The following is an 18,328-nucleotide window of genomic DNA, read 5'->3' on the forward strand; positions in this document are numbered from 1 at the left end:
GGGCAGAGCCTCCAAAAATACCATGAACTCATCGCTATCCCTCTCCACGGAAATCTTTAGTAAAAGGCGAAAGATTTATACGGGATGAAGAGAGACCCGAGTCGATATGGGGCCGCCGCCAAGCCCGTCGCCGTTAGCCGGGCCTGCGTGACGCCCCCGCTCGGAGTAGAATGCCCAGGGGCGTCGCAGCCGCCGTCCTCGGGGCCCCGACTCCTCCCTGTCCTCCTGTCCTCTCAAAAGACAGCAATCATTTTAACAAACATGAGGGGAAATTCAAAAGGCAAAGATGACATCATGCCTTACCTCAGCGCAGCTGTCCACCGCACAAACAGTGTGTCACCTTCCTTTAAAAAAAAAAAAAAAAAAAAAAAAAAAAAAAAAGAAAAACGGCGGGAAACGGGGGCCACGCACAGACAGGGCCCCCCCCCTCACAGCACTCAGTCTATTAGTCACTCACTCACTCACTCAGTCAGTCAGTCAGTCAGTCAGTCAGTCAGTCAGTCAGTCAGTCAGTCAGTCAGTCGTCTTCTGCCTTTCGACAACAGGGGGCAGTAGAGGTGCACCATTCCCGGAAGCACTGCAATACCGGGTCGATGCGTGGAGCGGACGGGGCAAGCCCCACTTCCGGCTCCCTGTTCCAAAAATCCGTTTAATATGTGGTCCCCTCCATGGGGGACGTATCAGATATTAAACTGATAAGAACAGATACTACACTTGATCTTAGCCAAAAGGCCGAGAAGCGATACCCACAAATTGCGCCCCGCCGGGCGCCGGCATGCGGGATGCCGACGGAGCTGGCGCGGCTCAGCCCTCACCAGCCCCTCTGGCAGGTGTCGCCCGGCGAGTCCACGCGTGATCCAGGGAGACCACAGCCGCGCCACCGGGCACCTAACGCCAGCCGCTAAGCCGGGCCCAGTCTTCCTTTGACAGCAGCAGTGCAGCTCTGCTTGGGCAGAGCCTCCAAAAATACCATGAACTCATCGCTATCCCTCTCCACGGAAATCTTTAGTAAAAGGCGAAAGATTTATACGGGATGAAGAGAGACCCGAGTCGATATGGGGCCGCCGCCAAGCCCGTCGCCGTTAGCCGGGCCTGCGTGACGCCCCCGCTCGGAGTAGAATGCCCAGGGGCGTCGCAGCCGCCGTCCTCGGGGCCCCGACTCCTCCCTGTCCTCCTGTCCTCTCAAAAGACAGCAATCATTTTAACAAACATGAGGGGAAATTCAAAAGGCAAAGATGACATCATGCCTTACCTCAGCGCAGCTGTCCACCGCACAAACAGTGTGTCACCTTCCTTTAAAAAAAAAAAAAAAAAAAAAAAAAAAAAAAAAAAAAAACGGCGGGAAACGGGGGCCACGCACAGACAGGGCCCCCCCCCTCACAGCACTCAGTCTATTAGTCACTCACTCACTCACTCAGTCAGTCAGTCAGTCAGTCAGTCAGTCAGTCAGTCAGTCAGTCAGTCGTCAGCCTTTCGACAACAGGGGGCAGTAGAGGTGCACCATTCCCGGAAGCACTGCAATACCGGGTCGATGCGTGGAGCGGACGGGGCAAGCCCCACTTCCGGCTCCCTGTTCCAAAAATCCGTTTAATATGTGGTCCCCTCCATGGGGGACGTATCAGATATTAAACTGATAAGAACAGATACTACACTTGATCTTAGCCAAAAGGCCGAGAAGCGATACCCACAAATTGCGCCCCGCCGGGCGCCGGCATGCGGGATGCCGACGGAGCTGGCGCGGCTCAGCCCTCACCAGCCCCTCTGGCAGGTGTCGCCCGGCGAGTCCACGCGTGATCCAGGGAGACCACAGCCGCGCCACCGGGCACCTAACGCCAGCCGCTAAGCCGGGCCCAGTCTTCCTTTGACAGCAGCAGTGCAGCTCTGCTTGGGCAGAGCCTCCAAAAATACCATGAACTCATCGCTATCCCTCTCCACGGAAATCTTTAGTAAAAGGCGAAAGATTTATACGGGATGAAGAGAGACCCGAGTCGATATGGGGCCGCCGCCAAGCCCGTCGCCGTTAGCCGGGCCTGCGTGACGCCCCCGCTCGGAGTAGAATGCCCAGGGGCGTCGCAGCCGCCGTCCTCGGGGCCCCGACTCCTCCCTGTCCTCCTGTCCTCTCAAAAGACAGCAATCATTTTAACAAACATGAGGGGAAATTCAAAAGGCAAAGATGACATCATGCCTTACCTCAGCGCAGCTGTCCACCGCACAAACAGTGTGTCACCTTCCTTTAAAAAAAAAAAAAAAAAAAAAAAAAAAAAAAAGAAAAACGGCGGGAAACGGGGGCCACGCACAGACAGGGCCCCCCCCCTCACAGCACTCAGTCTATTAGTCACTCACTCACTCACTCATCAGTCAGTCAGTCAGTCAGTCAGTCAGTCAGTCAGTCAGTCAGTCAGTCAGTCAGTCTCTGCCTTTCGACAACAGGGGGCAGTAGAGGTGCACCATTCCCGGAAGCACTGCAATACCGGGTCGATGCGTGGAGCGGACGGGGCAAGCCCCACTTCCGGCTCCCTGTTCCAAAAATCCGTTTAATATGTGGTCCCCTCCATGGGGGACGTATCAGATATTAAACTGATAAGAACAGATACTACACTTGATCTTAGCCAAAGAAGCGATACCCACAAATTGCGCCCCGCCGGGCGCCGGCATGCGGGATGCCGACGGAGCTGGCGCGGCTCAGCCCTCACCAGCCCCTCTGGCAGGTGTCGCCCGGCGAGTCCACGCGTGATCCAGGGAGACCACAGCCGCGCCACCGGGCACCTAACGCCAGCCGCTAAGCCGGGCCCAGTCTTCCTTTGACAGCAGCAGTGCAGCTCTGCTTGGGCAGAGCCTCCAAAAATACCATGAACTCATCGCTATCCCTCTCCACGGAAATCTTTAGTAAAAGGCGAAAGATTTATACGGGATGAAGAGAGACCCGAGTCGATATGGGGCCGCCGCCAAGCCCGTCGCCGTTAGCCGGGCCTGCGTGACGCCCCCGCTCGGAGTAGAATGCCCAGGGGCGTCGCAGCCGCCGTCCTCGGGGCCCCGACTCCTCCCTGTCCTCCTGTCCTCTCAAAAGACAGCAATCATTTTAACAAACATGAGGGGAAATTCAAAAGGCAAAGATGACATCATGCCTTACCTCAGCGCAGCTGTCCACCGCACAAACAGTGTGTCACCTTCCTTTAAAAAAAAAAAAAAAAAAAAAAAAAAAAAAAAGAAAACCGGCGGGAAACGGGGGCCACGCACAGACAGGGCCCCCCCCCTCACAGCACTCAGTCTATTAGTCACTCACTCACTCACTCAGTCAGTCAGTCAGTCAGTCAGTCAGTCAGTCAGTCAGTCAGTCAGTCAGTCAGTCAGTCAGTCAGTTCTGCCTTTCGACAACAGGGGGCAGTAGAGGTGCACCATTCCCGGAAGCACTGCAATACCGGGTCGATGCGTGGAGCGGACGGGGCAAGCCCCACTTCCGGCTCCCTGTTCCAAAAATCCGTTTAATATGTGGTCCCCTCCATGGGGGACGTATCAGATATTAAACTGATAAGAACAGATACTACACTTGATCTTAGCCAAAAGGCCGAGAAGCGATACCCACAAATTGCGCCCCGCCGGGCGCCGGCATGCGGGATGCCGACGGAGCTGGCGCGGCTCAGCCCTCACCAGCCCCTCTGGCAGGTGTCGCCCGGCGAGTCCACGCGTGATCCAGGGAGACCACAGCCGCGCCACCGGGCACCTAACGCCAGCCGCTAAGCCGGGCCCAGTCTTCCTTTGACAGCAGCAGTGCAGCTCTGCTTGGGCAGAGCCTCCAAAAATACCATGAACTCATCGCTATCCCTCTCCACGGAAATCTTTAGTAAAAGGCGAAAGATTTATACGGGATGAAGAGAGACCCGAGTCGATATGGGGCCGCCGCCAAGCCCGTCGCCGTTAGCCGGGCCTGCGTGACGCCCCCGCTCGGAGTAGAATGCCCAGGGGCGTCGCAGCCGCCGTCCTCGGGGCCCCGACTCCTCCCTGTCCTCCTGTCCTCTCAAAAGACAGCAATCATTTTAACAAACATGAGGGGAAATTCAAAAGGCAAAGATGACATCATGCCTTACCTCAGCGCAGCTGTCCACCGCACAAACAGTGTGTCACCTTCCTTTAAAAAAAAAAAAAAAAAAAAAAAAAAAAAAAAAGAAAAACGGCGGGAAACGGGGGCCACGCACAGACAGGGCCCCCCCCCTCACAGCACTCAGTCTATTAGTCACTCACTCACTCACTCAGTCAGTCAGTCAGTCAGTCAGTCAGTCAGTCAGTCAGTCAGTCAGTCAGTCAGTCAGTCAGTCAGTTCTGCCTTTCGACAACAGGGGGCAGTAGAGGTGCACCATTCCCGGAAGCACTGCAATACCGGGTCGATGCGTGGAGCGGACGGGGCAAGCCCCACTTCCGGCTCCCTGTTCCAAAAATCCGTTTAATATGTGGTCCCCTCCATGGGGGACGTATCAGATATTAAACTGATAAGAACAGATACTACACTTGATCTTAGCCAAAAGGCCGAGAAGCGATACCCACAAATTGCGCCCCGCCGGGCGCCGGCATGCGGGATGCCGACGGAGCTGGCGCGGCTCAGCCCTCACCAGCCCCTCTGGCAGGTGTCGCCCGGCGAGTCCACGCGTGATCCAGGGAGACCACAGCCGCGCCACCGGGCACCTAACGCCAGCCGCTAAGCCGGGCCCAGTCTTCCTTTGACAGCAGCAGTGCAGCTCTGCTTGGGCAGAGCCTCCAAAAATACCATGAACTCATCGCTATCCCTCTCCACGGAAATCTTTAGTAAAAGGCGAAAGATTTATACGGGATGAAGAGAGACCCGAGTCGATATGGGGCCGCCGCCAAGCCCGTCGCCGTTAGCCGGGCCTGCGTGACGCCCCCGCTCGGAGTAGAATGCCCAGGGGCGTCGCAGCCGCCGTCCTCGGGGCCCCGACTCCTCCCTGTCCTCCTGTCCTCTCAAAAGACAGCAATCATTTTAACAAACATGAGGGGAAATTCAAAAGGCAAAGATGACATCATGCCTTACCTCAGCGCAGCTGTCCACCGCACAAACAGTGTGTCACCTTCCTTTAAAAAAAAAAAAAAAAAAAAAAAAAAAAAAAAGAAAACCGGCGGGAAACGGGGGCCACGCACAGACAGGGCCCCCCCCCTCACAGCACTCAGTCTATTAGTCACTCACTCACTCAGTCAGTCAGTCAGTCAGTCAGTCAGTCAGTCAGTCAGTCAGTCAGTCAGTCAGTCAGTCAGTTCTGCCTTTCGACAACAGGGGGCAGTAGAGGTGCACCATTCCCGGAAGCACTGCAATACCGGGTCGATGCGTGGAGCGGACGGGGCAAGCCCCACTTCCGGCTCCCTGTTCCAAAAATCCGTTTAATATGTGGTCCCCTCCATGGGGGACGTATCAGATATTAAACTGATAAGAACAGATACTACACTTGATCTTAGCCAAAAGGCCGAGAAGCGATACCCACAAATTGCGCCCCGCCGGGCGCCGGCATGCGGGATGCCGACGGAGCTGGCGCGGCTCAGCCCTCACCAGCCCCTCTGGCAGGTGTCGCCCGGCGAGTCCACGCGTGATCCAGGGAGACCACAGCCGCGCCACCGGGCACCTAACGCCAGCCGCTAAGCCGGGCCCAGTCTTCCTTTGACAGCAGCAGTGCAGCTCTGCTTGGGCAGAGCCTCCAAAAATACCATGAACTCATCGCTATCCCTCTCCACGGAAATCTTTAGTAAAAGGCGAAAGATTTATACGGGATGAAGAGAGACCCGAGTCGATATGGGGCCGCCGCCAAGCCCGTCGCCGTTAGCCGGGCCTGCGTGACGCCCCCGCTCGGAGTAGAATGCCCAGGGGCGTCGCAGCCGCCGTCCTCGGGGCCCCGACTCCTCCCTGTCCTCCTGTCCTCTCAAAAGACAGCAATCATTTTAACAAACATGAGGGGAAATTCAAAAGGCAAAGATGACATCATGCCTTACCTCAGCGCAGCTGTCCACCGCACAAACAGTGTGTCACCTTCCTTTAAAAAAAAAAAAAAAAAAAAAAAAAAAAAAAAGAAAACCGGCGGGAAACGGGGGCCACGCACAGACAGGGCCCCCCCCCTCACAGCACTCAGTCTATTAGTCACTCACTCACTCACTCAGTCAGTCAGTCAGTCAGTCAGTCAGTCAGTCAGTCAGTCAGTCAGTCAGTCAGTCAGTTCTGCCTTTCGACAACAGGGGGCAGTAGAGGTGCACCATTCCCGGAAGCACTGCAATACCGGGTCGATGCGTGGAGCGGACGGGGCAAGCCCCACTTCCGGCTCCCTGTTCCAAAAATCCGTTTAATATGTGGTCCCCTCCATGGGGGACGTATCAGATATTAAACTGATAAGAACAGATACTACACTTGATCTTAGCCAAAAGGCCGAGAAGCGATACCCACAAATTGCGCCCCGCCGGGCGCCGGCATGCGGGATGCCGACGGAGCTGGCGCGGCTCAGCCCTCACCAGCCCCTCTGGCAGGTGTCGCCCGGCGAGTCCACGCGTGATCCAGGGAGACCACAGCCGCGCCACCGGGCACCTAACGCCAGCCGCTAAGCCGGGCCCAGTCTTCCTTTGACAGCAGCAGTGCAGCTCTGCTTGGGCAGAGCCTCCAAAAATACCATGAACTCATCGCTATCCCTCTCCACGGAAATCTTTAGTAAAAGGCGAAAGATTTATACGGGATGAAGAGAGACCCGAGTCGATATGGGGCCGCCGCCAAGCCCGTCGCCGTTAGCCGGGCCTGCGTGACGCCCCCGCTCGGAGTAGAATGCCCAGGGGCGTCGCAGCCGCCGTCCTCGGGGCCCCGACTCCTCCCTGTCCTCCTGTCCTCTCAAAAGACAGCAATCATTTTAACAAACATGAGGGGAAATTCAAAAGGCAAAGATGACATCATGCCTTACCTCAGCGCAGCTGTCCACCGCACAAACAGTGTGTCACCTTCCTTTAAAAAAAAAAAAAAAAAAAAAAAAAAAAAAAGAAAACCGGCGGGAAACGGGGGCCACGCACAGACAGGGCCCCCCCCCTCACAGCACTCAGTCTATTAGTCACTCACTCACTCACTCAGTCAGTCAGTCAGTCAGTCAGTCAGTCAGTCAGTCAGTCAGTCAGTCAGTCAGTTCTGCCTTTCGACAACAGGGGGCAGTAGAGGTGCACCATTCCCGGAAGCACTGCAATACCGGGTCGATGCGTGGAGCGGACGGGGCAAGCCCCACTTCCGGCTCCCTGTTCCAAAAATCCGTTTAATATGTGGTCCCCTCCATGGGGGACGTATCAGATATTAAACTGATAAGAACAGATACTACACTTGATCTTAGCCAAAAGGCCGAGAAGCGATACCCACAAATTGCGCCCCGCCGGGCGCCGGCATGCGGGATGCCGACGGAGCTGGCGCGGCTCAGCCCTCACCAGCCCCTCTGGCAGGTGTCGCCCGGCGAGTCCACGCGTGATCCAGGGAGACCACAGCCGCGCCACCGGGCACCTAACGCCAGCCGCTAAGCCGGGCCCAGTCTTCCTTTGACAGCAGCAGTGCAGCTCTGCTTGGGCAGAGCCTCCAAAAATACCATGAACTCATCGCTATCCCTCTCCACGGAAATCTTTAGTAAAAGGCGAAAGATTTATACGGGATGAAGAGAGACCCGAGTCGATATGGGGCCGCCGCCAAGCCCGTCGCCGTTAGCCGGGCCTGCGTGACGCCCCCGCTCGGAGTAGAATGCCCAGGGGCGTCGCAGCCGCCGTCCTCGGGGCCCCGACTCCTCCCTGTCCTCCTGTCCTCTCAAAAGACAGCAATCATTTTAACAAACATGAGGGGAAATTCAAAAGGCAAAGATGACATCATGCCTTACCTCAGCGCAGCTGTCCACCGCACAAACAGTGTGTCACCTTCCTTTAAAAAAAAAAAAAAAAAAAAAAAAAAAAAAAAAAGAAAAACGGCGGGAAACGGGGGCCACGCACAGACAGGGCCCCCCCCCTCACAGCACTCAGTCTATTAGTCACTCACTCACTCACTCAGTCAGTCAGTCAGTCAGTCAGTCAGTCAGTCAGTCAGTCAGTCAGTCAGTCAGTCAGTTCTGCCTTTCGACAACAGGGGGCAGTAGAGGTGCACCATTCCCGGAAGCACTGCAATACCGGGTCGATGCGTGGAGCGGACGGGGCAAGCCCCACTTCCGGCTCCCTGTTCCAAAAATCCGTTTAATATGTGGTCCCCTCCATGGGGGACGTATCAGATATTAAACTGATAAGAACAGATACTACACTTGATCTTAGCCAAAAGGCCGAGAAGCGATACCCACAAATTGCGCCCCGCCGGGCGCCGGCATGCGGGATGCCGACGGAGCTGGCGCGGCTCAGCCCTCACCAGCCCCTCTGGCAGGTGTCGCCCGGCGAGTCCACGCGTGATCCAGGGAGACCACAGCCGCGCCACCGGGCACCTAACGCCAGCCGCTAAGCCGGGCCCAGTCTTCCTTTGACAGCAGCAGTGCAGCTCTGCTTGGGCAGAGCCTCCAAAAATACCATGAACTCATCGCTATCCCTCTCCACGGAAATCTTTAGTAAAAGGCGAAAGATTTATACGGGATGAAGAGAGACCCGAGTCGATATGGGGCCGCCGCCAAGCCCGTCGCCGTTAGCCGGGCCTGCGTGACGCCCCCGCTCGGAGTAGAATGCCCAGGGGCGTCGCAGCCGCCGTCCTCGGGGCCCCGACTCCTCCCTGTCCTCCTGTCCTCTCAAAAGACAGCAATCATTTTAACAAACATGAGGGGAAATTCAAAAGGCAAAGATGACATCATGCCTTACCTCAGCGCAGCTGTCCACCGCACAAACAGTGTGTCACCTTCCTTTAAAAAAAAAAAAAAAAAAAAAAAAAAAAAAAGAAAACCGGCGGGAAACGGGGGCCACGCACAGACAGGGCCCCCCCCCTCACAGCACTCAGTCTATTAGTCACTCACTCACTCACTCAGTCAGTCAGTCAGTCAGTCAGTCAGTCAGTCAGTCAGTCAGTCAGTCAGTTCTGCCTTTCGACAACAGGGGGCAGTAGAGGTGCACCATTCCCGGAAGCACTGCAATACCGGGTCGATGCGTGGAGCGGACGGGGCAAGCCCCACTTCCGGCTCCCTGTTCCAAAAATCCGTTTAATATGTGGTCCCCTCCATGGGGGACGTATCAGATATTAAACTGATAAGAACAGATACTACACTTGATCTTAGCCAAAAGGCCGAGAAGCGATACCCACAAATTGCGCCCCGCCGGGCGCCGGCATGCGGGATGCCGACGGAGCTGGCGCGGCTCAGCCCTCACCAGCCCCTCTGGCAGGTGTCGCCCGGCGAGTCCACGCGTGATCCAGGGAGACCACAGCCGCGCCACCGGGCACCTAACGCCAGCCGCTAAGCCGGGCCCAGTCTTCCTTTGACAGCAGCAGTGCAGCTCTGCTTGGGCAGAGCCTCCAAAAATACCATGAACTCATCGCTATCCCTCTCCACGGAAATCTTTAGTAAAAGGCGAAAGATTTATACGGGATGAAGAGAGACCCGAGTCGATATGGGGCCGCCGCCAAGCCCGTCGCCGTTAGCCGGGCCTGCGTGACGCCCCCGCTCGGAGTAGAATGCCCAGGGGCGTCGCAGCCGCCGTCCTCGGGGCCCCGACTCCTCCCTGTCCTCCTGTCCTCTCAAAAGACAGCAATCATTTTAACAAACATGAGGGGAAATTCAAAAGGCAAAGATGACATCATGCCTTACCTCAGCGCAGCTGTCCACCGCACAAACAGTGTGTCACCTTCCTTTAAAAAAAAAAAAAAAAAAAAAAAAAAAAAAAGAAAACCGGCGGGAAACGGGGGCCACGCACAGACAGGGCCCCCCCCCTCACAGCACTCAGTCTATTAGTCACTCACTCACTCACTCACTCAGTCAGTCAGTCAGTCAGTCAGTCAGTCAGTCAGTCAGTCAGTCAGTCAGTCAGTCAGTCAGTTCTGCCTTTCGACAACAGGGGGCAGTAGAGGTGCACCATTCCCGGAAGCACTGCAATACCGGGTCGATGCGTGGAGCGGACGGGGCAAGCCCCACTTCCGGCTCCCTGTTCCAAAAATCCGTTTAATATGTGGTCCCCTCCATGGGGGACGTATCAGATATTAAACTGATAAGAACAGATACTACACTTGATCTTAGCCAAAAGGCCGAGAAGCGATACCCACAAATTGCGCCCCGCCGGGCGCCGGCATGCGGGATGCCGACGGAGCTGGCGCGGCTCAGCCCTCACCAGCCCCTCTGGCAGGTGTCGCCCGGCGAGTCCACGCGTGATCCAGGGAGACCACAGCCGCGCCACCGGGCACCTAACGCCAGCCGCTAAGCCGGGCCCAGTCTTCCTTTGACAGCAGCAGTGCAGCTCTGCTTGGGCAGAGCCTCCAAAAATACCATGAACTCATCGCTATCCCTCTCCACGGAAATCTTTAGTAAAAGGCGAAAGATTTATACGGGATGAAGAGAGACCCGAGTCGATATGGGGCCGCCGCCAAGCCCGTCGCCGTTAGCCGGGCCTGCGTGACGCCCCCGCTCGGAGTAGAATGCCCAGGGGCGTCGCAGCCGCCGTCCTCGGGGCCCCGACTCCTCCCTGTCCTCCTGTCCTCTCAAAAGACAGCAATCATTTTAACAAACATGAGGGGAAATTCAAAAGGCAAAGATGACATCATGCCTTACCTCAGCGCAGCTGTCCACCGCACAAACAGTGTGTCACCTTCCTTTAAAAAAAAAAAAAAAAAAAAAAAAAAAAAAAAAAAAGAAAAACGGCGGGAAACGGGGGCCACGCACAGACAGGGCCCCCCCCCCTCACAGCACTCAGTCTATTAGTCACTCACTCACTCACTCAGTCAGTCAGTCAGTCAGTCAGTCAGTCAGTCAGTCAGTCAGTCAGTCAGTCAGTCAGTTCTGCCTTTCGACAACAGGGGGCAGTAGAGGTGCACCATTCCCGGAAGCACTGCAATACCGGGTCGATGCGTGGAGCGGACGGGGCAAGCCCCACTTCCGGCTCCCTGTTCCAAAAATCCGTTTAATATGTGGTCCCCTCCATGGGGGACGTATCAGATATTAAACTGATAAGAACAGATTTTTTTTTTTTTAATTCATCTTTATTCAACATTTCTGCTTACAATCTAAGAACAACACATAAAACTATAAAAACCCAACATTTTCCACATACTAACTAAAACAAACCCACATCAATACTAATCAAAATAGCACATATCAAAACCCATTTATACCCACAAACTTAATCCAACAGCATAATTAACAAAAACATATTACTGCCATAATAATACAAGACACCTTATAACATACAAATCTTAAAATATGAAACTACTCAAAACATTACAACACCCATTAAAACAGTATTAAATCCATAAATATAGCAGAAAATCTAAAATCTTTAAAAAGGTAAAACATTATCATCCTCAGACATATCCCCATTAAAACTAAGGTCTCCCCCAGACTCAACAGTGGCTAAAAAAGAACATTCATTTGCAATGTCCTGCTGCACTGGATAAGACCGTCTCTCAAGTGGGGAGACCAGAACACTTAGTAAGTCCATCTGCTCAAAAGGGGAAATCGCTTCTCGGCCTAAAGCAGTGTTCTCGTTCCTCCGGGCCTTCTTCCTCCTCCTGCTTTGGACAAACCTGGAGGGAGAGGTTGCGCGCTTTTCAGCCACGGCCAATGGACCCTTACCTGGGGACTCCACAGAAGCACTGGAGGCCGTGGACTCCCCATCGGCACTGGCGAAGGGCTGAGCCTCGGTGTTCCCAGCTCCCCTCTCGGCTCCCCCGTGCATCTCAGCGCAGCCCGGCAGTGCCTGCTGTCGGGCCCCGTCCACAGCCGAGCCCCGGGTAACGGCGTCGGCCCAGGACGGTTTGCGCTGAGGGCAGCTCCGAGCCAGATGGTCCTCACCTCTGCACAGGTTACACCGGAGGGGGCCCTTGCAGTCCTTCGCCAAGTGACCGACGTCCAGGCATCTCCAGCACTTCATGGTGGTACAGGAGTCCGCGGTGTGGCCCAGGCCGTGGCACAAGCGGCAGGAGGAGGGTTGCCCGGAGTAAAAAAGGTAGCCCTTGCAACGACCTATCATAAAATGAGCAGGTGGGTGGCTATACCCGTCAGGGGAGCTAGCGTCGGGGCGCAGGCACACCCGGAACTGCCTGCGCCCAGTCCAGACACCCAGCTGGTCTCTCACGTCCCTGTGCCCAGGGACCACGTCGACAAACCTGCCCAGGAAGGCAGCCACCGCTTCAGCTGGAACAAAGGGGTCCAAGACGTGGACGGTGATCACTCTCCGGTCCAGCTTCCACAGTGGCTCCACGTCATAGTACATCCGGCGAAGCTCTTCCTCCAAGCGGCTGCATGCAACCAGCATCTTCTTGTAGCCCTCTTCCGTAGTGCAAGTCACATAGAAGAAGGCCGAAGACTGGTTGCGCTGCACACAGATGATGTCTTCCATGGTAAGTCCCAGGAGGCCGAAGAGCACCTCCCGGATGAAGGTCAGTCTCTCCGGGAAACTCTCCGGTTCCTCCTGGTGAGTCCACTTGAAGGCTGCTGTATGCCGGATGACTACGACGGTCCTGTGTGGGCTCCCGGACATCCTGGCGATGGTGGGCAAGAGAGTCCTCGGGAGCCGGGCAGGGAGTCGACGTGTCCTAGCTGGGTGCCTAAACTAATAAAAGCTGGAAATAAAACCCCAAGCTCACCCTGCGGGAACGGCGGTCAAGCCACCCGAACCTGCACGTTAGGCTTGCAAGGGCTACCCAAAATAAAAAAAAGCGCTAAAAGGAGACAACAGCTAGCCCCGTGGCAGCGGCGGTCAAGCCACCTGCTGGTCACGCTTTAGGTTCGCTGTTGCCTCCACTAAAAAACCTGGCAATAAAAATCCCTCCAAAAAGCAGCACTTGATCTTAGCCAAAAGGCCGAGAAGCGATACCCACAAATTGCGCCCCGCCGGGCGCCGGCATGCGGGATGCCGACGGAGCTGGCGCGGCTCAGCCCTCACCAGCCCCTCTGGCAGGTGTCGCCCGGCGAGTCCACGCGTGATCCAGGGAGACCACAGCCGCGCCACCGGGCACCTAACGCCAGCCGCTAAGCCGGGCCCAGTCTTCCTTTGACAGCAGCAGTGCAGCTCTGCTTGGGCAGAGCCTCCAAAAATACCATGAACTCATCGCTATCCCTCTCCACGGAAATCTTTAGTAAAAGGCGAAAGATTTATACGGGATGAAGAGAGACCCGAGTCGATATGGGGCCGCCGCCAAGCCCGTCGCCGTTAGCCGGGCCTGCGTGACGCCCCCGCTCGGAGTAGAATGCCCAGGGGCGTCGCAGCCGCCGTCCTCGGGGCCCCGACTCCTCCCTGTCCTCCTGTCCTCTCAAAAGACAGCAATCATTTTAACAAACATGAGGGGAAATTCAAAAGGCAAAGATGACATCATGCCTTACCTCAGCGCAGCTGTCCACCGCACAAACAGTGTGTCACCTTCCTTTAAAAAAAAAAAAAAAAAAAAAAAAAAAAAAAAAAAGAAAAACGGCGGGAAACGGGGGCCACGCACAGACAGGGCCCCCCCCCTCACAGCACTCAGTCTATTAGTCACTCACTCACTCACTCAGTCAGTCAGTCAGTCAGTCAGTCAGTCAGTCAGTCAGTCAGTCAGTCAGTCAGTTCTGCCTTTCGACAACAGGGGGCAGTAGAGGTGCACCATTCCCGGAAGCACTGCAATACCGGGTCGATGCGTGGAGCGGACGGGGCAAGCCCCACTTCCGGCTCCCTGTTCCAAAAATCCGTTTAATATGTGGTCCCCTCCATGGGGGACGTATCAGATATTAAACTGATAAGAACAGATACTACACTTGATCTTAGCCAAAAGGCCGAGAAGCGATACCCACAAATTGCGCCCCGCCGGGCGCCGGCATGCGGGATGCCGACGGAGCTGGCGCGGCTCAGCCCTCACCAGCCCCTCTGGCAGGTGTCGCCCGGCGAGTCCACGCGTGATCCAGGGAGACCACAGCCGCGCCACCGGGCACCTAACGCCAGCCGCTAAGCCGGGCCCAGTCTTCCTTTGACAGCAGCAGTGCAGCTCTGCTTGGGCAGAGCCTCCAAAAATACCATGAACTCATCGCTATCCCTCTCCACGGAAATCTTTAGTAAAAGGCGAAAGATTTATACGGGATGAAGAGAGACCCGAGTCGATATGGGGCCGCCGCCAAGCCCGTCGCCGTTAGCCGGGCCTGCGTGACGCCCCCGCTCGGAGTAGAATGCCCAGGGGCGTCGCAGCCGCCGTCCTCGGGGCCCCGACTCCTCCCTGTCCTCCTGTCCTCTCAAAAGACAGCAATCATTTTAACAAACATGAGGGGAAATTCAAAAGGCAAAGATGACATCATGCCTTACCTCAGCGCAGCTGTCCACCGCACAAACAGTGTGTCACCTTCCTTTAAAAAAAAAAAAAAAAAAAAAAAAAAAAAAAAGAAAACCGGCGGGAAACGGGGGCCACGCACAGACAGGGCCCCCCCCCTCACAGCACTCAGTCTATTAGTCACTCACTCACTCACTCAGTCAGTCAGTCAGTCAGTCAGTCAGTCAGTCAGTCAGTCAGTCAGTCAGTCAGTCAGTCAGTTCTGCCTTTCGACAACAGGGGGCAGTAGAGGTGCACCATTCCCGGAAGCACTGCAATACCGGGTCGATGCGTGGAGCGGACGGGGCAAGCCCCACTTCCGGCTCCCTGTTCCAAAAATCCGTTTAATATGTGGTCCCCTCCATGGGGGACGTATCAGATATTAAACTGATAAGAACAGATACTACACTTGATCTTAGCCAAAAGGCCGAGAAGCGATACCCACAAATTGCGCCCCGCCGGGCGCCGGCATGCGGGATGCCGACGGAGCTGGCGCGGCTCAGCCCTCACCAGCCCCTCTGGCAGGTGTCGCCCGGCGAGTCCACGCGTGATCCAGGGAGACCACAGCCGCGCCACCGGGCACCTAACGCCAGCCGCTAAGCCGGGCCCAGTCTTCCTTTGACAGCAGCAGTGCAGCTCTGCTTGGGCAGAGCCTCCAAAAATACCATGAACTCATCGCTATCCCTCTCCACGGAAATCTTTAGTAAAAGGCGAAAGATTTATACGGGATGAAGAGAGACCCGAGTCGATATGGGGCCGCCGCCAAGCCCGTCGCCGTTAGCCGGGCCTGCGTGACGCCCCCGCTCGGAGTAGAATGCCCAGGGGCGTCGCAGCCGCCGTCCTCGGGGCCCCGACTCCTCCCTGTCCTCCTGTCCTCTCAAAAGACAGCAATCATTTTAACAAACATGAGGGGAAATTCAAAAGGCAAAGATGACATCATGCCTTACCTCAGCGCAGCTGTCCACCGCACAAACAGTGTGTCACCTTCCTTTAAAAAAAAAAAAAAAAAAAAAAAAAAAAAAAAGAAAACCGGCGGGAAACGGGGGCCACGCACAGACAGGGCCCCCCCCCTCACAGCACTCAGTCTATTAGTCACTCACTCACTCACTCAGTCAGTCAGTCAGTCAGTCAGTCAGTCAGTCAGTCAGTCAGTCAGTCAGTCAGTCAGTCAGTTCTGCCTTTCGACAACAGGGGGCAGTAGAGGTGCACCATTCCCGGAAGCACTGCAATACCGGGTCGATGCGTGGAGCGGACGGGGCAAGCCCCACTTCCGGCTCCCTGTTCCAAAAATCCGTTTAATATGTGGTCCCCTCCATGGGGGACGTATCAGATATTAAACTGATAAGAACAGATACTACACTTGATCTTAGCCAAAAGGCCGAGAAGCGATACCCACAAATTGCGCCCCGCCGGGCGCCGGCATGCGGGATGCCGACGGAGCTGGCGCGGCTCAGCCCTCACCAGCCCCTCTGGCAGGTGTCGCCCGGCGAGTCCACGCGTGATCCAGGGAGACCACAGCCGCGCCACCGGGCACCTAACGCCAGCCGCTAAGCCGGGCCCAGTCTTCCTTTGACAGCAGCAGTGCAGCTCTGCTTGGGCAGAGCCTCCAAAAATACCATGAACTCATCGCTATCCCTCTCCACGGAAATCTTTAGTAAAAGGCGAAAGATTTATACGGGATGAAGAGAGACCCGAGTCGATATGGGGCCGCCGCCAAGCCCGTCGCCGTTAGCCGGGCCTGCGTGACGCCCCCGCTCGGAGTAGAATGCCCAGGGGCGTCGCAGCCGCCGTCCTCGGGGCCCCGACTCCTCCCTGTCCTCCTGTCCTCTCAAAAGACAGCAATCATTTTAACAAACATGAGGGGAAATTCAAAAGGCAAAGATGACATCATGCCTTACCTCAGCGCAGCTGTCCACCGCACAAACAGTGTGTCACCTTCCTTTAAAAAAAAAAAAAAAAAAAAAAAAAAAAAAAAAAAAAAAAACGGCGGGAAACGGGGGCCACGCACAGACAGGGCCCCCCCCCTCACAGCACTCAGTCTATTAGTCACTCACTCACTCACTCAGTCAGTCAGTCAGTCAGTCAGTCAGTCAGTCAGTCAGTCAGTCAGTCAGTCAGTCAGTTCTGCCTTTCGACAACAGGGGGCAGTAGAGGTGCACCATTCCCGGAAGCACTGCAATACCGGGTCGATGCGTGGAGCGGACGGGGCAAGCCCCACTTCCGGCTCCCTGTTCCAAAAATCCGTTTAATATGTGGTCCCCTCCATGGGGGACGTATCAGATATTAAACTGATAAGAACAGATACTACACTTGATCTTAGCCAAAAGGCCGAGAAGCGATACCCACAAATTGCGCCCCGCCGGGCGCCGGCATGCGGGATGCCGACGGAGCTGGCGCGGCTCAGCCCTCACCAGCCCCTCTGGCAGGTGTCGCCCGGCGAGTCCACGCGTGATCCAGGGAGACCACAGCCGCGCCACCGGGCACCTAACGCCAGCCGCTAAGCCGGGCCCAGTCTTCCTTTGACAGCAGCAGTGCAGCTCTGCTTGGGCAGAGCCTCCAAAAATACCATGAACTCATCGCTATCCCTCTCCACGGAAATCTTTAGTAAAAGGCGAAAGATTTATACGGGATGAAGAGAGACCCGAGTCGATATGGGGCCGCCGCCAAGCCCGTCGCCGTTAGCCGGGCCTGCGTGACGCCCCCGCTCGGAGTAGAATGCCCAGGGGCGTCGCAGCCGCCGTCCTCGGGGCCCCGACTCCTCCCTGTCCTCCTGTCCTCTCAAAAGACAGCAATCATTTTAACAAACATGAGGGGAAATTCAAAAGGCAAAGATGACATCATGCCTTACCTCAGCGCAGCTGTCCACCGCACAAACAGTGTGTCACCTTCCTTTAAAAAAAAAAAAAAAAAAAAAAAAAAAAAAAAAAAAACCGGCGGGAAACGGGGGCCACGCACAGACAGGGCCCCCCCCCTCACAGCACTCAGTCTATTAGTCACTCACTCACTCACTCAGTCAGTCAGTCAGTCAGTCAGTCAGTCAGTCAGTCAGTCAGTCAGTCAGTCAGTTCTGCCTTTCGACAACAGGGGGCAGTAGAGGTGCACCATTCCCGGAAGCACTGCAATACCGGGTCGATGCGTGGAGCGGACGGGGCAAGCCCCACTTCCGGCTCCCTGTTCCAAAAATCCGTTTAATATGTGGTCCCCTCCATGGGGGACGTATCAGATATTAAACTGATAAGAACAGATACTACACTTGATCTTAGCCAAAAGGCCGAGAAGCGATACCCACAAATTGCGCCCCGCCGGGCGCCGGCATGCGGGATGCCGACGGAGCTGGCGCGGCTCAGCCCTCACCAGCCCCTCTGGCAGGTGTCGCCCGGCGAGTCCACGCGTGATCCAGGGAGACCACAGCCGCGCCACCGGGCACCTAACGCCAGCCGCTAAGCCGGGCCCAGTCTTCCTTTGACAGCAGCAGTGCAGCTCTGCTTGGGCAGAGCCTCCAAAAATACCATGAACTCATCGCTATCCCTCTCCACGGAAATCTTTAGTAAAAGGCGAAAGATTTATACGGGATGAAGAGAGACCCGAGTCGATATGGGGCCGCCGCCAAGCCCGTCGCCGTTAGCCGGGCCTGCGTGACGCCCCCGCTCGGAGTAGAATGCCCAGGGGCGTCGCAGCCGCCGTCCTCGGGGCCCCGACTCCTCCCTGTCCTCCTGTCCTCTCAAAAGACAGCAATCATTTTAACAAACATGAGGGGAAATTCAAAAGGCAAAGATGACATCATGCCTTACCTCAGCGCAGCTGTCCACCGCACAAACAGTGTGTCACCTTCCTTTAAAAAAAAAAAAAAAAAAAAAAAAAAAAAAAAAAAAAAAACGGCGGGAAACGGGG

General features: G+C 55.8%; 33 non-coding genes and 2 pseudogenes across 33 annotated transcripts; all 35 read right to left on the bottom strand.

The window, feature by feature from the left end:
• LOC140587147 (U5 spliceosomal RNA) lies at window positions 1–104 on the bottom strand (annotated as a pseudogene; the record flags this gene model as incomplete).
• Window positions 105–552: 448 nt separating this feature from the next.
• LOC140587161 (U2 spliceosomal RNA) lies at window positions 553–744 on the bottom strand. The gene has a single exon (XR_011988912.1). It is a non-coding gene; the product is annotated as a U2 spliceosomal RNA (small nuclear RNA).
• A 195-nt stretch (window positions 745–939) lies between these two features.
• Window positions 940–1,053, bottom strand: LOC140587076 (U5 spliceosomal RNA). Its single transcript, XR_011988828.1, has one exon. It is a non-coding gene; the product is annotated as a U5 spliceosomal RNA (small nuclear RNA).
• Window positions 1,054–1,490: 437 nt separating this feature from the next.
• Window positions 1,491–1,682, bottom strand: LOC140587172 (U2 spliceosomal RNA). The gene has a single exon (XR_011988923.1). It is a non-coding gene; the product is annotated as a U2 spliceosomal RNA (small nuclear RNA).
• Window positions 1,683–1,877: 195 nt separating this feature from the next.
• On the bottom strand, window positions 1,878–1,991 carry LOC140587078 (U5 spliceosomal RNA). Its single transcript, XR_011988830.1, has one exon. It is a non-coding gene; the product is annotated as a U5 spliceosomal RNA (small nuclear RNA).
• A 446-nt stretch (window positions 1,992–2,437) lies between these two features.
• On the bottom strand, window positions 2,438–2,622 carry LOC140587070 (U2 spliceosomal RNA). Its single transcript, XR_011988826.1, has one exon. It is a non-coding gene; the product is annotated as a U2 spliceosomal RNA (small nuclear RNA).
• A 195-nt stretch (window positions 2,623–2,817) lies between these two features.
• On the bottom strand, window positions 2,818–2,931 carry LOC140587079 (U5 spliceosomal RNA). Its single transcript, XR_011988831.1, has one exon. It is a non-coding gene; the product is annotated as a U5 spliceosomal RNA (small nuclear RNA).
• Window positions 2,932–3,385: 454 nt separating this feature from the next.
• LOC140587183 (U2 spliceosomal RNA) lies at window positions 3,386–3,577 on the bottom strand. Its single transcript, XR_011988934.1, has one exon. It is a non-coding gene; the product is annotated as a U2 spliceosomal RNA (small nuclear RNA).
• Window positions 3,578–3,772: 195 nt separating this feature from the next.
• LOC140587080 (U5 spliceosomal RNA) lies at window positions 3,773–3,886 on the bottom strand. Its single transcript, XR_011988832.1, has one exon. It is a non-coding gene; the product is annotated as a U5 spliceosomal RNA (small nuclear RNA).
• A 455-nt stretch (window positions 3,887–4,341) lies between these two features.
• On the bottom strand, window positions 4,342–4,533 carry LOC140587066 (U2 spliceosomal RNA). The gene has a single exon (XR_011988822.1). It is a non-coding gene; the product is annotated as a U2 spliceosomal RNA (small nuclear RNA).
• A 195-nt stretch (window positions 4,534–4,728) lies between these two features.
• On the bottom strand, window positions 4,729–4,842 carry LOC140587081 (U5 spliceosomal RNA). Its single transcript, XR_011988833.1, has one exon. It is a non-coding gene; the product is annotated as a U5 spliceosomal RNA (small nuclear RNA).
• Window positions 4,843–5,288: 446 nt separating this feature from the next.
• LOC140587077 (U2 spliceosomal RNA) lies at window positions 5,289–5,480 on the bottom strand. The gene has a single exon (XR_011988829.1). It is a non-coding gene; the product is annotated as a U2 spliceosomal RNA (small nuclear RNA).
• Window positions 5,481–5,675: 195 nt separating this feature from the next.
• Window positions 5,676–5,789, bottom strand: LOC140587082 (U5 spliceosomal RNA). The gene has a single exon (XR_011988834.1). It is a non-coding gene; the product is annotated as a U5 spliceosomal RNA (small nuclear RNA).
• Window positions 5,790–6,235: 446 nt separating this feature from the next.
• On the bottom strand, window positions 6,236–6,427 carry LOC140587088 (U2 spliceosomal RNA). Its single transcript, XR_011988840.1, has one exon. It is a non-coding gene; the product is annotated as a U2 spliceosomal RNA (small nuclear RNA).
• A 195-nt stretch (window positions 6,428–6,622) lies between these two features.
• LOC140587083 (U5 spliceosomal RNA) lies at window positions 6,623–6,736 on the bottom strand. Its single transcript, XR_011988835.1, has one exon. It is a non-coding gene; the product is annotated as a U5 spliceosomal RNA (small nuclear RNA).
• A 441-nt stretch (window positions 6,737–7,177) lies between these two features.
• Window positions 7,178–7,369, bottom strand: LOC140587099 (U2 spliceosomal RNA). The gene has a single exon (XR_011988851.1). It is a non-coding gene; the product is annotated as a U2 spliceosomal RNA (small nuclear RNA).
• Window positions 7,370–7,564: 195 nt separating this feature from the next.
• LOC140587084 (U5 spliceosomal RNA) lies at window positions 7,565–7,678 on the bottom strand. Its single transcript, XR_011988836.1, has one exon. It is a non-coding gene; the product is annotated as a U5 spliceosomal RNA (small nuclear RNA).
• A 448-nt stretch (window positions 7,679–8,126) lies between these two features.
• Window positions 8,127–8,318, bottom strand: LOC140587110 (U2 spliceosomal RNA). The gene has a single exon (XR_011988862.1). It is a non-coding gene; the product is annotated as a U2 spliceosomal RNA (small nuclear RNA).
• A 195-nt stretch (window positions 8,319–8,513) lies between these two features.
• LOC140587085 (U5 spliceosomal RNA) lies at window positions 8,514–8,627 on the bottom strand. Its single transcript, XR_011988837.1, has one exon. It is a non-coding gene; the product is annotated as a U5 spliceosomal RNA (small nuclear RNA).
• A 437-nt stretch (window positions 8,628–9,064) lies between these two features.
• On the bottom strand, window positions 9,065–9,256 carry LOC140587121 (U2 spliceosomal RNA). Its single transcript, XR_011988873.1, has one exon. It is a non-coding gene; the product is annotated as a U2 spliceosomal RNA (small nuclear RNA).
• A 195-nt stretch (window positions 9,257–9,451) lies between these two features.
• LOC140587086 (U5 spliceosomal RNA) lies at window positions 9,452–9,565 on the bottom strand. The gene has a single exon (XR_011988838.1). It is a non-coding gene; the product is annotated as a U5 spliceosomal RNA (small nuclear RNA).
• A 453-nt stretch (window positions 9,566–10,018) lies between these two features.
• LOC140587132 (U2 spliceosomal RNA) lies at window positions 10,019–10,210 on the bottom strand. Its single transcript, XR_011988884.1, has one exon. It is a non-coding gene; the product is annotated as a U2 spliceosomal RNA (small nuclear RNA).
• Window positions 10,211–10,405: 195 nt separating this feature from the next.
• LOC140587087 (U5 spliceosomal RNA) lies at window positions 10,406–10,519 on the bottom strand. The gene has a single exon (XR_011988839.1). It is a non-coding gene; the product is annotated as a U5 spliceosomal RNA (small nuclear RNA).
• Window positions 10,520–10,970: 451 nt separating this feature from the next.
• LOC140587072 (U2 spliceosomal RNA) lies at window positions 10,971–11,193 on the bottom strand (annotated as a pseudogene).
• A 1,981-nt stretch (window positions 11,194–13,174) lies between these two features.
• Window positions 13,175–13,288, bottom strand: LOC140587089 (U5 spliceosomal RNA). Its single transcript, XR_011988841.1, has one exon. It is a non-coding gene; the product is annotated as a U5 spliceosomal RNA (small nuclear RNA).
• A 445-nt stretch (window positions 13,289–13,733) lies between these two features.
• Window positions 13,734–13,925, bottom strand: LOC140587143 (U2 spliceosomal RNA). The gene has a single exon (XR_011988895.1). It is a non-coding gene; the product is annotated as a U2 spliceosomal RNA (small nuclear RNA).
• A 195-nt stretch (window positions 13,926–14,120) lies between these two features.
• LOC140587090 (U5 spliceosomal RNA) lies at window positions 14,121–14,234 on the bottom strand. Its single transcript, XR_011988842.1, has one exon. It is a non-coding gene; the product is annotated as a U5 spliceosomal RNA (small nuclear RNA).
• Window positions 14,235–14,684: 450 nt separating this feature from the next.
• LOC140587148 (U2 spliceosomal RNA) lies at window positions 14,685–14,876 on the bottom strand. The gene has a single exon (XR_011988899.1). It is a non-coding gene; the product is annotated as a U2 spliceosomal RNA (small nuclear RNA).
• Window positions 14,877–15,071: 195 nt separating this feature from the next.
• Window positions 15,072–15,185, bottom strand: LOC140587091 (U5 spliceosomal RNA). The gene has a single exon (XR_011988843.1). It is a non-coding gene; the product is annotated as a U5 spliceosomal RNA (small nuclear RNA).
• Window positions 15,186–15,635: 450 nt separating this feature from the next.
• Window positions 15,636–15,827, bottom strand: LOC140587149 (U2 spliceosomal RNA). The gene has a single exon (XR_011988900.1). It is a non-coding gene; the product is annotated as a U2 spliceosomal RNA (small nuclear RNA).
• A 195-nt stretch (window positions 15,828–16,022) lies between these two features.
• Window positions 16,023–16,136, bottom strand: LOC140587092 (U5 spliceosomal RNA). Its single transcript, XR_011988844.1, has one exon. It is a non-coding gene; the product is annotated as a U5 spliceosomal RNA (small nuclear RNA).
• Window positions 16,137–16,585: 449 nt separating this feature from the next.
• On the bottom strand, window positions 16,586–16,777 carry LOC140587151 (U2 spliceosomal RNA). Its single transcript, XR_011988902.1, has one exon. It is a non-coding gene; the product is annotated as a U2 spliceosomal RNA (small nuclear RNA).
• A 195-nt stretch (window positions 16,778–16,972) lies between these two features.
• On the bottom strand, window positions 16,973–17,086 carry LOC140587093 (U5 spliceosomal RNA). The gene has a single exon (XR_011988845.1). It is a non-coding gene; the product is annotated as a U5 spliceosomal RNA (small nuclear RNA).
• Window positions 17,087–17,528: 442 nt separating this feature from the next.
• On the bottom strand, window positions 17,529–17,720 carry LOC140587152 (U2 spliceosomal RNA). The gene has a single exon (XR_011988903.1). It is a non-coding gene; the product is annotated as a U2 spliceosomal RNA (small nuclear RNA).
• Window positions 17,721–17,915: 195 nt separating this feature from the next.
• LOC140587094 (U5 spliceosomal RNA) lies at window positions 17,916–18,029 on the bottom strand. The gene has a single exon (XR_011988846.1). It is a non-coding gene; the product is annotated as a U5 spliceosomal RNA (small nuclear RNA).
• Between the last annotated feature and the right edge of the window lie 299 nt (window positions 18,030–18,328).

The sequence above is a fragment of the Paramormyrops kingsleyae genome, unplaced genomic scaffold, assembly GCF_048594095.1.
Source record: "Paramormyrops kingsleyae isolate MSU_618 unplaced genomic scaffold, PKINGS_0.4 ups145, whole genome shotgun sequence".
Lineage (NCBI taxonomy): Eukaryota > Metazoa > Chordata > Actinopteri > Osteoglossiformes > Mormyridae > Paramormyrops > Paramormyrops kingsleyae.